Below are 17,272 nucleotides of genomic sequence, written 5' to 3'. Positions count from 1 at the left end.
GATAATAGTTATTCGCAATATGGTTGGGTGTTTCTATTGAATGGTGGAGCAGTAACTTGGAAGAGTTCCAAGCAGCAGACGATGACTGATTCTACTTGTGAATCAGAGTACATCGCAACAAGCCAAGCAAAAAAGGAAGCAACATGGTTAAAGAATTTCATTTGAGATCTTAGAGTTGTTCCATCAATCCAAGGGCCTATTGATATTTTATGCGACAATGAAGGTGTAGTTGCTTTGACCAAAGAACCAAATGATCATGGTAAATCAAGGCACATCGAAAGAAAATACCATTATACCCAACATCAACTTGAAGAAGACAAACTTATGGTGAATCATGTATCATCAGAGGATAATTCTACTAACCTCTCACAAAGGGTTTGAGCAAGATTAAGCACTTTGAGCATGCAAGGAACGTTGGGCTGAGAGATGATATTAGATTCTAGATGTTGGTAGTTAGTTGATAATTTTGAAACAATGTAACAATAATAAATTGTAATTGAATGGTGATTAAGTAATAAATATTTATTTATGTTCAAAGAGTGTGATACCATAGTTAATTAATTTATTCTTCTATTTCAATTTGCATGTTTACTTCCTGAATATTAATTTATTCAAAATACCATATTCGATCATACTTTAGGGAGCAAATATTGATTTAAGACTATCACATAATATTTGTAGATTATCCATGGTGATTAGACATTGCCTTGGGATTGCTGCAATATTCTTGAGTACTTAGAAAATGGGGGTTTTGAGTGTTGGTTAAACCAACTCTTAGAGATTACTTCATGGATTCAATCACGAGTCAAATTAGTATGTTCAATTCGTAGTCTTATGACGTCATCACAAATCGGTAAATCGACGTGTAACAATTGGTAAAAATAGGAACAATCGTACGATGCTATGTTTTGATTATTAAGCAATATGAGTATTTTATCAAGAATGGTTGAAGTTATTTAACCTCTTTTATTTAAATAAGTTATTGTGAAATATAAAACAAGTAGCTATTGATAAATTTCGTTATGATCTATGGCTACGAACCATCACCGGTTTGTGAAATTAGCATATAACATCATTTAAACGCAACAAACTTAATTTTTGTATCAACATTTCTCTAGTTGATAAGTAAGTTAGGTTCTATGTAAAACGTTTGCTTAATAGATGTGGAGGATCTAAATTTGACATATATACGAACCAAAGTGACAAAACGTGTTTAACGATATGATTAACCGGTTAAATGTCACGAAATTATACATTGGTCAATAAATTTTATATTTAAATAAATTAAAATATAAAATGAATTATTATAAGGTATAATTAGAATGTATTTACGTGTTTTTGAATAAAAAGAATAAAACATAAACATTAACGTTCAAATACACAAAAACTACATTGTTATTTTATACTAAGTATACATGTATGTATTTGTATATATGTATTATTATCTAGTGAACGACTAGTTATGGGTCATGACTTAAAGTGATTTCATGTAAGTTTTATGATGTCTAAATCAATTAAGATAAGAGAATTGGTGGAGATAAGTGCCAACTTAATTAATAAGTGCTTAATCACTTAAGACATTTTACTAAGAATGCTTCTTAATCCCTCTTCTAATTTTCGAGATTAAGACCTTCCCTCTCCTTAACTAGAACTACTAACTAACTAAATAACTAGTAGTTAGTTAGTTAACTAACCCTATCTCTAAGCAACCACCCAAGCAAGTGGCTAGACAAGATCACATCACTTAAACTCACATCCCATCACAAGCTAGTCTAGGTTTTGTCCCCTTATCCTCTTCCACTCTTTCCTCCTTCATATCCACGAAATTTCCTCTTCATTTTACCCTCATTTGACCAGCCAATACTCCAGGGAATTACTCTCAACCTTCATCTCATTTTCAATTACAAGAACTTCCTCCCAAAGCCATCAAAACCATGAACTAAAGGGCTGCTGTCCCTTTTGTGTTTCAGCCACCATTTCACCCATATACACCTTCCTTTTGCTTGATATTTTTACCACCAAATACCCCTGGAAGTTACTTGTTATGATACTCAAAATTATTGATTCAAAACAGTGAGTAAACTACCCTTTTTCTTGCTCTTTTGCTGCGAAATTTTCGTGACAGCAACATAGCCAAAATAGTGGCTGTTTTGGAGCATCAAACCAACAACCAAAAGTTCATCTTCAACCTTCCATTCTTCAAGTATTCACATAATGTGAGTTCATACCCCTACATTTTCATGTTTTCTTCAAGTTTTAAAGGGGGGGAGGGTACAAGTTAGAACACTAAACATAACTTGAATTTAAATGACAACATTCTACAGAAAAGTTGAGTCCTGTTCACGGACTGTTTTGACCATATTAAACTTAATATCTTTAAAAACTGTACAATATGCAAATAGTTCAAGTTTATACCTTTCTAAGGACAACTCGCATGCGTTCATACGATTTTTCTACTATTTATGGCGATTTTTATAAAACTCCCTGTCATCTCAGAAGTGATTTCAGACCAGCCTGTGAAGATGTTCATTTTCACACTAGTTTGAGACCACTAAAAATCATAATAAAAATTAGAATCAAAGTAGAATCATTTTATAAACTTCCAGAGGTGACGGATTCAGTTTTTGACTTACGATGATTTTTCTATGAGTTTTCTAAAAACAGGGACAGTAAAGGGTAAAAGTGTCAAAAGTGGTTTATAGATTTATTAACACCTTCTAACATTTTTGAGCAATGTTTATACATTAAGGAAGTTAAAACAAAATCATTTAAATATGTTTAATTACCATTTTTACAAAAGTGATAAGTACAAAAAGGTCTTTAGTAACAAACTTAAGGATTATTTCATGCAAAGTTTCTAATAAAAACGTAAGAATATGAACAACAATTACGAAACATACCAAATCATCTTTTAAAATTTATACATATATATAACCATATGCATATATATATGTTTTGTTTACAAACTTGTCTTTTACATCGAAAAGATACATATATATGTTTTGTTTACAAACTTGTCTTCTACATCAAAAATATACATATATAGTTTACGAAACTCTACTCCATTTGTATCATGTTGAGCAAAGGGTAAAATATTGTCAAATGCATATCTAAAGATTTCACGTCGTTTTTCATAGCTATCCCAGTCTTAGGGGATGATCATTTATACAAACATTTTCACACGTAAATCTGTTTTTATACTAAGTTTTGTGAGACATTAACTTCACGTACGTTCGAGTACACATTTCAAGTCCTGTATTATATACCAGAATCCCTTGGAGGGGGAGCATGGTGTTTGTGTATAGATCTATACGGGCTTGACAACCCCGCACCCTGACTGTTAGCTATAGTCCACCATTTGGGGTGACAAACGTCAGAACATTCCAACGCCTGAAGAACGTTGTGTATAGGCATTTCTAGTCAATAGCATGGTTATAAAACTCACATGGAGTATTAAGAACACATTGACTTACGGGGTTTTTCAGACGTATTGGAAATTTTATACGTACATACATTTTCTAGAAACAAACATTGGTCTTGAAAGAAGGCTACATTTATGCTAGTAGAAAATATAGGATTTTCTAGGAACAAACAAACAAGAACAAAACATTTCATTTCATACAAACATTGTCATTTAATACTTATGAAACTCACCAGCTTAAATGCTGATCTACTCTTTCAAAACTACTTGTATGTCCCAGGGATTCAGTAATTACAGGTAACAAACAGCTTTTGAAGAAGGGACGCTGCGGCGCCAGTTTAAATTCATATTTTGGCATCATATTGTAATTGGTTCTGAACATGTACCTTTTAACAATGTAGAATTTCAATTATATATATGATGGTTGTATTGCTTTCTTTACTATGTATTCATTTGTTACGTTACCACATGAAGTCGTCCGCCCCCGAATGTTTCCGCCGTTCCGGTTTGGGGGTGTGACAGATTGGTATCAGAGCATAGTTTATAGTGAGCTAAGTATATCAAACCACATAAGATATACAAACTATAAATACATGGGGACTAAAACTCTCTGACTTAACTATTTCAAAACAGGAACATTAGGGGTCCTTTGCTGTTAAGTCTATGTTTGCTAAGTGTATACGTTAAGGTGGTATATACTAAAAGTTTTATAGACTTAGAATTTGTGATTTTTACTTTACTTCCTTTTCCTTGTTTGGATGTGGATATAAGGTAAGATCACTTATTCAACTGACTATTTAATCTTGACTGTATATGACATGTATACACAAGGCAACCATAGAAGGACCAGGAATGGACCGAGATTTCACGAAAAATGTAAGTGCATAAAAACATACTAGTAAGGAGTCATATTGGCAACAAAACAAAAAGTATTAAGATAAGTTAAACACTGCGAGTAAGCCTCGGGGTATGTAATCATGTCTGGGATGAATATAGCCTGATCAACTATATTTATCCAAGAAGTGACCAACGTATGCCGAGGAATGGTGGTAGTGGATGACGAGTCTAAAACTTACCAACAAACCATACAAAGAAAACTTTAACATACAAATTTAAAATACTATAGGAGTATTTTGTGTTACAATAGAACCACACACTTAGATTCTTCGTATGCTTCTTACCCTTATTCTCGCATAGGCATATCAGCTAGCCTTCATCTCCACATAGACCCCTACTATCCTACCACCGAAGCCAATAGATGGATCAAGAAGGATCCAGAAGAAGATTTCGAAGAGTACCAATAGATGAAATACGAGGAAGAAGATTTCCGAGAAGGGACCAGATGGAGAAAGAAGTTCGGGAGATACCATCAATAAACCTTACCCTATCAAGAGGAGTGTGGGAACCTCCACCTCTCATTTCAGGAAGCAACCCGCAATTAACTACCTAGCCACACATATAGACTGGAGAGGACAACCAATGATCCACAACCGACATAAACTCACTGCACCGTACGTTGGGCCATAGCACCCATAGACCGACAAGCAGATCAAGAGAACAATACGGGTCACCTACACTCCTTAGAAAAGGAGATAGTCGTTATAGGACAAAGAACCCTTACAGCTACAACCTGGACAGTCATCACATAACTGAGAACAGAGGAGGCCACTCGCGAAATAGAATCATGCCGACACATGAAGGTAATCAGCATACTGGTGCAACACTAGTTCTATAAATAGACCCTACAACATTTCAAATTGTGGTAACAGCCGTCGTGACAGCAGTCATGGCACACCTCGGCGCTAACAACACAAACAAAAGCGGGAACGGCGCCGAAAGTTCCAATCGTAATAACAACCAGGGACACCCCGAGTATGTTCCTGCAACGACGCCCCAAATCAAGGACCTACCAAAAGACAACAAACAGTGACATTCCATACCACCACCATCCCTACTACCTCAGTGCCGACAAGACCATATGTTGGAAACCTGCCAAAATGCACCAAGTGTAGCTTTCATCACAAAGGAAAGTGCAGGGAAATGCACTGCAAGAACTGTAATGAAAAGGGGCATACCACAAATTTCTGTAGCGTGCCGGCTTAACAGACCGCCCAAAACACAAAAGCTGGGATGAGTCGGACTTGCTACAGATATCGAGAAGTAGGGCATTTCATAAAGGAGTTCCCGGAGACTAAAAACAAAGATGTCAGGAGCGTCGGAAGTGTGTTAGCAACAGAGCGTGCGAAAGCAGTAATAAACCCCGCTGAGATTACGGTACGTTCATTCCCAATAGCACATATGCATGGATACTATATAATAGCAACGCGGAGAGGAGCATTGTGAGTCGTAGATTTAATTAATTTCTCAACCAAAAACCTCAAAAACGTAATCGAAATATTTACAGTAGAATTGGAATAATCAAAAGCACTAGAGACGTGTACATAGGGTGCACTCTAACACTAAATCAACCAATTCGTTCAAATAATCCTAACACCGGTCACAATAAAAATTTACAGCATTTTCATTTTAACAACGTATTAGTTAGTTTCCTCACCATACCGATGTCATATATTAAGAAAAGGCCATTTGCCTAAACCCATCGAGTAATAGAACCCTCGTTGTCTATGGCGACAAACCGGACACAATCCCCCGACTCACCTTTTACAACAAGACTCAGAAGTACCTACACAGGAGGTACCACGCCGTCCTAGCCCGTGCTGTGGATAAGAAACAAGAAGAGAAAGACATCATGGATGTTGAAAAAGCCCGTAACCTTCTCGATATATTCCGATAAGATCTCCTGGGAATACCATCCGTACGGCAACCTGAGTTCAAAAATCAACCTAAGTGCAGTAGTTGTGGAAAAGGGTTGTTGTAAATGTCATCTCACCCAAGTTAATCACCCCACTCAAGTAGAGACTATGGACCCATACTAGTGAATCTATGATTACTAAGTGTATATATTGGAACCCTATATAATTAAGATTCTACGGACTTAGGGTTGGTAATTCCGCTTTAAATCATTTTCCTTGTTTGGATGTGGGCTTAGAATAGAATCACCGATTCGACTGTCTTTTCAATCTTAATTATATACGACTTATAAACACAAAGAGATGATAGATGAATCAGTTATGAGTCATACCATGAACTCCATGAAAAGTTACCCAGGACAGTGGATGGACATGCTACCACTTGAGCGATCGTACACAAATCTACCAAACCCACACACTTTCTACCGACCAAGGCTACAAAGAAAAATAGAAAAGCTGACAGGAGCATATCACAAGAAGATTGCGAGACTGCAGAGTACACCACTATCTATCATTTTGGATAAGGGACAGGTGATTCGCCTCGTGTTTTCGATATTCGTTAAAGAAGTCCTTTTTATCACCCTCAAACTGAAAGACAAAGAAGAAGAACCATTCATCGAATCCTTATACAACATCAACTATTACATTAACATCAAAGTCGCGTCATTCGAAGCTCTCTGCAAAAGCAAGTGTAGATCACCTCTTTGATGGGATGAGGTAGGTGACACGCAAATAGCTAACAGGCAAGTTCCTAACAACACTCTCACCAGCCCCCAGATCATACGAGAAACTACAGAGAAGATTGTTCAAACCCGTGAACGATTGAATGCATCCCAGGATCGGAAGAAGAGCTTGTCTGATGAGACTCTTGTTATTCCACTGGATGAAATTGAAATCCACGGGAGTCTAAACTTCATCGAAGAACGAGTGGAAATCATGGATCAGAAGGTCAAAAGGACAAAACAAAGTCGCATTCCCATAGTGAAGGCTCGTTGGAACGCCAAGCGAGGACCGAAATTCACTAAGGAATGCGAGGATAAAAAAAACACCCCCAATTGTTTAGTGATATCCCGTCTACAAGTTGAATTTCGGGGCGAAATTCTTTTAACGGGGGGAGAATGTAACAATTGGTAAAAATAGGAACGATCGTACGATGCTATGTTTTGATTATTAAGCAATATGAGTATTTTATCAAGAATGGTTGAAGTTATTTAACCTCTTTTATTTAAATAAGTTATTGTGAAATATAAAACAAGTAGCTATTGATAAATTTCGTTATGATCTATGGCTACGAACCATCACCGGTTTGTGAAATTAGCATATAACATCATTTAAACGCAACAAACTTAATTTTTGTATCAACATTTCTCTAGTTGATAAGTAAGTTAGGTTCTATGTAAAACGTTTGCTTAATAGATGTGGAGGATCTAAATTTGACAAATATACGAACCAAAGTGACAAAACGTGTTTAACGATATGATTAACCGGTTAAATGTCACGAAATTATACATTGGTCAATAAATTTTATATTTAAATAAATTAAAATATAAAATGAATTATTATAAGGTATAATTAGAATGTATTTACGTGTTTTTGAATAAAAAGAATAAAACATAAACATTAACGTTCAAATACACAAAAACTACATTGTTATTTTATACTAAGTATACATGTATGTATTTGTATATATGTATTATTATCTAGTGAACGACTAGTTATGGGTCATGACTTAAAGTGATTTCATGTAAGTTTTATGATGTCTAAATCAATTAAGATAAGAGAATTGGTGGAGATAAGTGCCAACTTAATTAATAAGTGCTTAATCACTTAAGACATTTTACTAAGAATGCTTCTTAATCCCTCTTCTAATTTTCGAGATTAAGACCTTCCCTCTCCTTAACTAGAACTACTAACTAACTAAATAACTAGTAGTTAGTTAGTTAACTAACCCTATCTCTAAGCAACCACCCAAGCAAGTGGCTAGACAAGATCACATCACTTAAACTCACATCCCATCACAAGCTAGTCTAGGTTTTGTCCCCTTATCCTCTTCCACTCTTTCCTCCTTCATATCCACGAAATTTCCTCTTCATTTTACCCTCATTTGACCAGCCAATACTCCAGGGAATTACTCTCAACCTTCATCTCATTTTCAATTACAAGAACTTCCTCCCAAAGCCATCAAAACCATGAACTAAAGGGCTGCTGTCCCTTTTGTGTTTCAGCCACCATTTCACCCATATACACCTTCCTTTTGCTTGATATTTTTACCACCAAATACCCCTGGAAGTTACTTGTTATGATACTCAAAATTATTGATTCAAAACAGTGAGTAAACTACCCTTTTTCTTGCTCTTTTGCTGCGAAATTTTCGTGACAGCAACATAGCCAAAATAGTGGCTGTTTTGGAGCATCAAACCAACAACCAAAAGTTCATCTTCAACCTTCCATTCTTCAAGTATTCACATAATGTGAGTTCATACCCCTACATTTTCATGTTTTCTTCAAGTTTTAAAGGGGGGGAGGGTACAAGTTAGAACACTAAACATAACTTGAATTTAAATGACAACATTCTACAGAAAAGTTGAGTCCTGTTCACGGACTGTTTTGACCATATTAAACTTAATATCTTTAAAAACTGTACAATATGCAAATAGTTCAAGTTTATACCTTTCTAAGGACAACTCGCATGCGTTCATACGATTTTTCTACTATTTATGGCGATTTTTATAAAACTCCCTGTCATCTCAGAAGTGATTTCAGACCAGCCTGTGAAGATGTTCATTTTCACACTAGTTTGAGACCACTAAAAATCATAATAAAAATTAGAATCAAAGTAGAATCATTTTATAAACTTCCAGAGGTGACGGATTCAGTTTTTGACTTACGATGATTTTTCTATGAGTTTTCTAAAAACAGGGACAGTAAAGGGTAAAAGTGTCAAAAGTGGTTTATAGATTTATTAACACCTTCTAACATTTTTGAGCAATGTTTATACATTAAGGAAGTTAAAACAAAATCATTTAAATATGTTTAATTACCATTTTTACAAAAGTGATAAGTACAAAAAGGTCTTTAGTAACAAACTTAAGGATTATTTCATGCAAAGTTTCTAATAAAAACGTAAGAATATGAACAACAATTACGAAACATACCAAATCATCTTTTAAAATTTATACATATATATAACCATATGCATATATATATGTTTTGTTTACAAACTTGTCTTTTACATCGAAAAGATACATATATATGTTTTGTTTACAAACTTGTCTTCTACATCAAAAATATACATATATAGTTTACGAAACTCTACTCCATTTGTATCATGTTGAGCAAAGGGTAAAATATTGTCAAATGCATATCTAAAGATTTCACATCGTTTTTCATAGCTATCCCAGTCTTAGGGGATGATCATTTATACAAACATTTTCACACGTAAATCTGTTTTTATACTAAGTTTTGTGAGACATTAACTTCACGTACGTTCGAGTACACATTTCAAGTCCTGTATTATATACCAGAATCCCTTGGAGGGGGAGCATGGTGTTTGTGTATAGATCTATACGGGCTTGACAACCCCGCACCCTGACTGTTAGCTATAGTCCACCATTTGGGGTGACAAACGTCAGAACATTCCAACGCCTGAAGAACGTTGTGTATAGGCATTTCTAGTCAATAGCATGGTTATAAAACTCACATGGAGTATTAAGAACACATTGACTTACGGGGTTTTTCAGACGTATTGGAAATTTTATACGTACATACATTTTCTAGAAACAAACATTGGTCTTGAAAGAAGGCTACATTTATGCTAGTAGAAAATATAGGATTTTCTAGGAACAAACAAACAAGAACAAAACATTTCATTTCATACAAACATTGTCATTTAATACTTATGAAACTCACCAGCTTAAATGCTGATCTACTCTTTCAAAACTACTTGTATGTCCCAGGGATTCAGTAATTACAGGTAACAAACAGCTTTTGAAGAAGGGACGCTGCGGCGCCAGTTTAAATTCATATTTTGGCATCATATTGTAATTGGTTCTGAACATGTACCTTTTAACAATGTAGAATTTCAATTATATATATGATGGTTGTATTGCTTTCTTTACTATGTATTCATTTGTTACGTTACCACATGAAGTCGTCCGCCCCCGAATGTTTCCGCCGTTCCGGTTTGGGGGTGTGACAGATTGGTATCAGAGCATAGTTTATAGTGAGCTAAGTATATCAAACCACATAAGATATACAAACTATAAATACATGGGGACTAAAACTCTCTGACTTAACTATTTCAAAACAGGAACATTAGGGGTCCTTTGCTGTTAAGTCTATGTTTGCTAAGTGTATACGTTAAGGTGGTATATACTAAAAGTTTTATAGACTTAGAATTTGTGATTTTTACTTTACTTCCTTTTCCTTGTTTGGATGTGGATATAAGGTAAGATCACTTATTCAACTGACTATTTAATCTTGACTGTATATGACATGTATACACAAGGCAACCATAGAAGGACCAGGAATGGACCGAGATTTCACGAAAAATGTAAGTGCATACAAACATACTAGTAAGGAGTCATATTGGCAACAAAACAAAAAGTATTAAGATAAGTTAAACACTGCGAGTAAGCCTCGGGGTATGTAATCATGTCTGGGATGAATATAGCCTGATCAACTATATTTATCCAAGAAGTGACCAACGTATGCCGAGGAATGGTCGTAGTGGATGACGAGTCTAAAACTTACCAACAAACCATACAAAGAAAACTTTAACATACAAATTTAAAATACTATAGGAGTATTTTGTGTTACAATAGAACCACACACTTAGATTCTTCGTATGCTTCTTACCCTTATTCTCGCATAGGCATATCAGCTAGCCTTCATCTCCACATAGACCCCTACTATCCTACCACCGAAGCCAATAGATGGATCAAGAAGGATCCAGAAGAAGATTTCGAAGAGTACCAATAGATGAAATACGAGGAAGAAGATTTCCGAGAAGGGACCAGATGGAGAAAGAAGTTCGGGAGATACCATCAATAAACCTTACCCTATCAAGAGGAGTGTGGGAACCTCCACCTCTCATTTCAGGAAGCAACCCGCAATTAACTACCTAGCCACACATATAGACTGGAGAGGACAACCGATGATCCACAACCGACATAAACTCACTGCACCGTACGTTGGGCCATAGCACCCATAGACCGACAAGCAGATCAAGAGAACAATACGGGTCACCTACACTCCTTAGAAAAGGAGATAGTCGTTATAGGACAAAGAACCCTTACAGCTACAACCTGGACAGTCATCACAGAACTGAGAACAGAGGAGGCCACTCGCGAAATAGAATCATGCCGACACATGAAGGTAATCAGCATACTGGTGCAACACTAGTTCTATAAATAGACCCTACAACATTTCAAATTGTGGTAACAGCCGTCGTGACAGCAGTCATGGCACACCTCGGCGCTAACAACACAAACAAAAGCGGGAACGGCGCCGAAAGTTCCAATCGTAATAACAACCAGGGACACCCCGAGTATGTTCCTGCAACGACGCCCCAAATCAAGGACCTACCAAAAGACAACAAACAGTGACATTCCATACCACCACCATCCCTACTACCTCAGTGCCGACAAGACCATATGTTGGAAACCTGCCAAAATGCACCAAGTGTAGCTTTCATCACAAAGGAAAGTGCAGGGAAATGCACTGCAAGAACTGTAATGAAAAGGGGCATACCACAAATTTCTGTAGCGTGCCGGCTTAACAGACCGCCCAAAACACAAAAGCTGGGATGAGTCGGACTTGCTACAGATATCGAGAAGTAGGGCATTTCATAAAGGAGTTCCCGGAGACTAAAAACAAAGATGTCAGGAGCGTCGGAAGTGTTTTAGCAATAGAGCGTGCGAAAGCAGTAATAAACCCCGCTGAGATTACGGTACGTTCATTCCCAATAGCACATATGCATGGATACTATATAATAGCAACGCGGAGAGGAGCATTGTGAGTCGTAGATTTAATTAATTTCTCAACCAAAAACCTCAAAAACGTAATCGAAATATTTACAGTAGAATTGGAATAATCAAAAGCACTAGAGACGTGTACATAGGGTGCACTCTAACACTAAATCAACCAATTCGTTCAAATAATCCTAACACCGGTCACAATAAAAATTTACAGCATTTTCATTTTAACAACGTATTAGTTAGTTTCCTCACCATACCGATGTCATATATTAAGAAAAGGCCATTTGCCTAAACCCATCGAGTAATAGAACCCTCGTTGTCTATGGCGACAAACCGGACACAGTCCCCCGACTCACCTTTTACAACAAGACTCAGAAGTACCTACACAGGAGGTACCACGCCGTCCTAGCCCGTGCTGTGGATAAGAAACAAGAAGAGAAAGACATCATGGATGTTGAAAAAGCCCGTAACCTTCTCGATATATTCCGATAAGATCTCCTGGGAATACCATCCGTACGGCAACCTGAGTTCAAAAATCAACCTAAGTGCAGTAGTTGTGGAAAAGGGTTGTTGTAAATGTCATCTCACCCAAGTTAATCACCCCACTCAAGTAGAGACTATGGACCCATACTAGTGAATCTATGATTACTAAGTGTATATATTGGAACCCTATATAATTAAGATTCTACGGACTTAGGGTTGGTAATTCCGCTTTAAATCATTTTCCTTGTTTGGATGTGGGCTTAGAATAGAATCACCGATTCGACTGTCTTTTCAATCTTAATTATATACGACTTATAAACACAAAGAGATGATAGATGAATCAGTTATGAGTCATACCATGAACTCCATGAAAAGTTACCCAGGACAGTGGATGGACATGCTACCACTTGAGCGATCGTACACAAATCTACCAAACCCACACACTTTCTACCGACCAAGGCTACAAAGAAAAATAGAAAAGCTGACAGGAGCATATCACAAGAAGATTGCGAGACTGCAGAGTACACCACTATCTATCATTTTGGATAAGGGACAGGTGATTCGCCTCGTGTTTTCGATATTCGTTAAAGAAGTCCTTTTTATCACCCTCAAACTGAAAGACAAAGAAGAAGAACCATTCATCGAATCCTTATACAACATCAACTATTACATTAACATCAAAGTCGCGTCATTCGAAGCTCTCTGCAAAAGCAAGTGTAGATCACCTCTTTGATGGGATGAGGTAGGTGACACGCAAATAGCTAACAGGCAAGTTCCTAACAACACTCTCACCAGCCCCCAGATCATACGAGAAACTACAGAGAAGATTGTTCAAACCCGTGAACGATTGAATGCATCCCAGGATCGGAAGAAGAGCTTGTCTGATGAGACTCTTGTTATTCCACTGGATGAAATTGAAATCCACGAGAGTCTAAACTTCATCGAAGAACGAGTGGAAATCATGGATCAGAAGGTCAAAAGGACAAAACAAAGTCGCATTCCCATAGTGAAGGCTCGTTGGAACGCCAAGCGAGGACCGAAATTCACTAAGGAATGCGAGGATAAAAAAAAAACACCCCCAATTGTTTAGTGATATCCCGTCTACAAGTTGAATTTCGGGGCGAAATTCTTTTAACGGGGGGAGAATGTAACAATTGGTAAAAATAGGAACGATCGTACGATGCTATGTTTTGATTATTAAGCAATATGAGTATTTTATCAAGAATGGTTGAAGTTATTTAACCTCTTTTATTTAAATAAGTTATTGTGAAATATAAAACAAGTAGCTATTGATAAATTTCGTTATGATCTATGGCTACGAACCATCACCGGTTTGTGAAATTAGCATATAACATCATTTAAACGCAACAAACTTAATTTTTGTATCAACATTTCTCTAGTTGATAAGTAAGTTAGGTTCTATGTAAAACGTTTGCTTAATAGATGTGGAGGATCTAAATTTGACAAATATACGAACCAAAGTGACAAAACGTGTTTAACGATATGATTAACCGGTTAAATGTCACGAAATTATACATTGGTCAATAAATTTTATATTTAAATAAATTAAAATATAAAATGAATTATTATAAGGTATAATTAGAATGTATTTACGTGTTTTTGAATAAAAAGAATAAAACATAAACATTAACGTTCAAATACACAAAAACTACATTGTTATTTTATACTAAGTATACATGTATGTATTTGTATATATGTATTATTATCTAGTGAACGACTAGTTATGGGTCATGACTTAAAGTGATTTCATGTAAGTTTTATGATGTCTAAATCAATTAAGATAAGAGAATTGGTGGAGATAAGTGCCAACTTAATTAATAAGTGCTTAATCACTTAAGACATTTTACTAAGAATGCTTCTTAATCCCTCTTCTAATTTTCGAGATTAAGACCTTCCCTCTCCTTAACTAGAACTACTAACTAACTAAATAACTAGTAGTTAGTTAGTTAACTAACCCTATCTCTAAGCAACCACCCAAGCAAGTGGCTAGACAAGATCACATCACTTAAACTCACATCCCATCACAAGCTAGTCTAGGTTTTGTCCCCTTATCCTCTTCCACTCTTTCCTCCTTCATATCCACGAAATTTCCTCTTCATTTTACCCTCATTTGACCAGCCAATACTCCAGGGAATTACTCTCAACCTTCATCTCATTTTCAATTACAAGAACTTCCTCCCAAAGCCATCAAAACCATGAACTAAAGGGCTGCTGTCCCTTTTGTGTTTCAGCCACCATTTCACCCATATACACCTTCCTTTTGCTTGATATTTTTACCACCAAATACCCCTGGAAGTTACTTGTTATGATACTCAAAATTATTGATTCAAAACAGTGAGTAAACTACCCTTTTTCTTGCTCTTTTGCTGCGAAATTTTCGTGACAGCAACATAGCCAAAATAGTGGCTGTTTTGGAGCATCAAACCAACAACCAAAAGTTCATCTTCAACCTTCCATTCTTCAAGTATTCACATAATGTGAGTTCATACCCCTACATTTTCATGTTTTCTTCAAGTTTTAAAGGGGGGGAGGGTACAAGTTAGAACACTAAACATAACTTGAATTTAAATGACAACATTCTACAGAAAAGTTGAGTCCTGTTCACGGACTGTTTTGACCATATTAAACTTAATATCTTTAAAAACTGTACAATATGCAAATAGTTCAAGTTTATACCTTTCTAAGGACAACTCGCATGCGTTCATACGATTTTTCTACTATTTATGGCGATTTTTATAAAACTCCCTGTCATCTCAGAAGTGATTTCAGACCAGCCTGTGAAGATGTTCATTTTCACACTAGTTTGAGACCACTAAAAATCATAATAAAAATTAGAATCAAAGTAGAATCATTTTATAAACTTCCAGAGGTGACGGATTCAGTTTTTGACTTACGATGATTTTTCTATGAGTTTTCTAAAAACAGGGACAGTAAAGGGTAAAAGTGTCAAAAGTGGTTTATAGATTTATTAACACCTTCTAACATTTTTGAGCAATGTTTATACATTAAGGAAGTTAAAACAAAATCATTTAAATATGTTTAATTACCATTTTTACAAAAGTGATAAGTACAAAAAGGTCTTTAGTAACAAACTTAAGGATTATTTCATGCAAAGTTTCTAATAAAAACGTAAGAATATGAACAACAATTACGAAACATACCAAATCATCTTTTAAAATTTATACATATATATAACCATATGCATATATATATGTTTTGTTTACAAACTTGTCTTTTACATCGAAAAGATACATATATATGTTTTGTTTACAAACTTGTCTTCTACATCAAAAATATACATATATAGTTTACGAAACTCTACTCCATTTGTATCATGTTGAGCAAAGGGTAAAATATTGTCAAATGCATATCTAAAGATTTCACGTCGTTTTTCATAGCTATCCCAGTCTTAGGGGATGATCATTTATACAAACATTTTCACACGTAAATCTGTTTTTATACTAAGTTTTGTGAGACATTAACTTCACGTATGTTCGAGTACACATTTCAAGTCCTGTATTATATACCAGAATCCCTTGGAGGGGGAGCATGGTGTTTGTGTATAGATCTATACGGGCTTGACAACCCCGCACCCTGACTGTTAGCTACAGTCCACCATTTGGGGTGACAAACGTCAGAACATTCCAACGCCTGAAGAACGTTGTGTATAGGCATTTCTAGTCAATAGCATGGTTATAAAACTCACATGGAGTATTAAGAACACATTGACTTACGGGGTTTTTCAGACGTATTGGAAATTTTATACGTACATACATTTTCTAGAAACAAACATTGGTCTTGAAAGAAGGCTACATTTATGCTAGTAGAAAATATAGGATTTTCTAGGAACAAACAAACAAGAACAAAACATTTCATTTCATACAAACATTGTCATTTAATACTTATGAAACTCACCAGCTTAAATGCTGATCTACTCTTTCAAAACTACTTGTATGTCCCAGGGATTCAGTAATTACAGGTAACAAACAGCTTTTGAAGAAGGGACGCTGCGGCGCCAGTTTAAATTCATATTTTGGCATCATATTGTAATTGGTTCTGAACATGTACCTTTTAACAATGTAGAATTTCAATTATATATATGATGGTTGTATTGCTTTCTTTACTATGTATTCATTTGTTACGTTACCACATGAAGTCGTCCGCCCCCGAATGTTTCTGCCGTTCCGGTTTGGGGGTGTGACAGATTGGTATCAGAGCATAGTTTATAGTGAGCTAAGTATATCAAACCACATAAGATATACAAACTATAAATACATAGGGACTAAAACTCTCTGACTTAACTATTTCAAAACAGGAACATTAGGGGTCCTTTGCTGTTAAGTCTATGTTTGCTAAGTGTATACGTTAAGGTGGTATATACTAAAAGTTTTATAGACTTAGAATTTGTGATTTTTACTTTACTTCCTTTTCCTTGTTTGGATGTGGATATAAGGTAAGATCACTTATTCAACTGACTATTTAATCTTGACTGTATATGACATGTATACACAAGGCAACCATAGAAGGACCAGGAATGGACCGAGATTTCACGAAAAATG

The sequence above is a fragment of the Lactuca sativa genome, chromosome 5 (assembly GCF_002870075.4).
Source record: "Lactuca sativa cultivar Salinas chromosome 5, Lsat_Salinas_v11, whole genome shotgun sequence".
Lineage (NCBI taxonomy): Eukaryota > Viridiplantae > Streptophyta > Magnoliopsida > Asterales > Asteraceae > Lactuca > Lactuca sativa.
The sequence above is the reverse complement of the archived record's forward strand: the minus strand, read 5'-3'. Positions refer to the sequence as shown.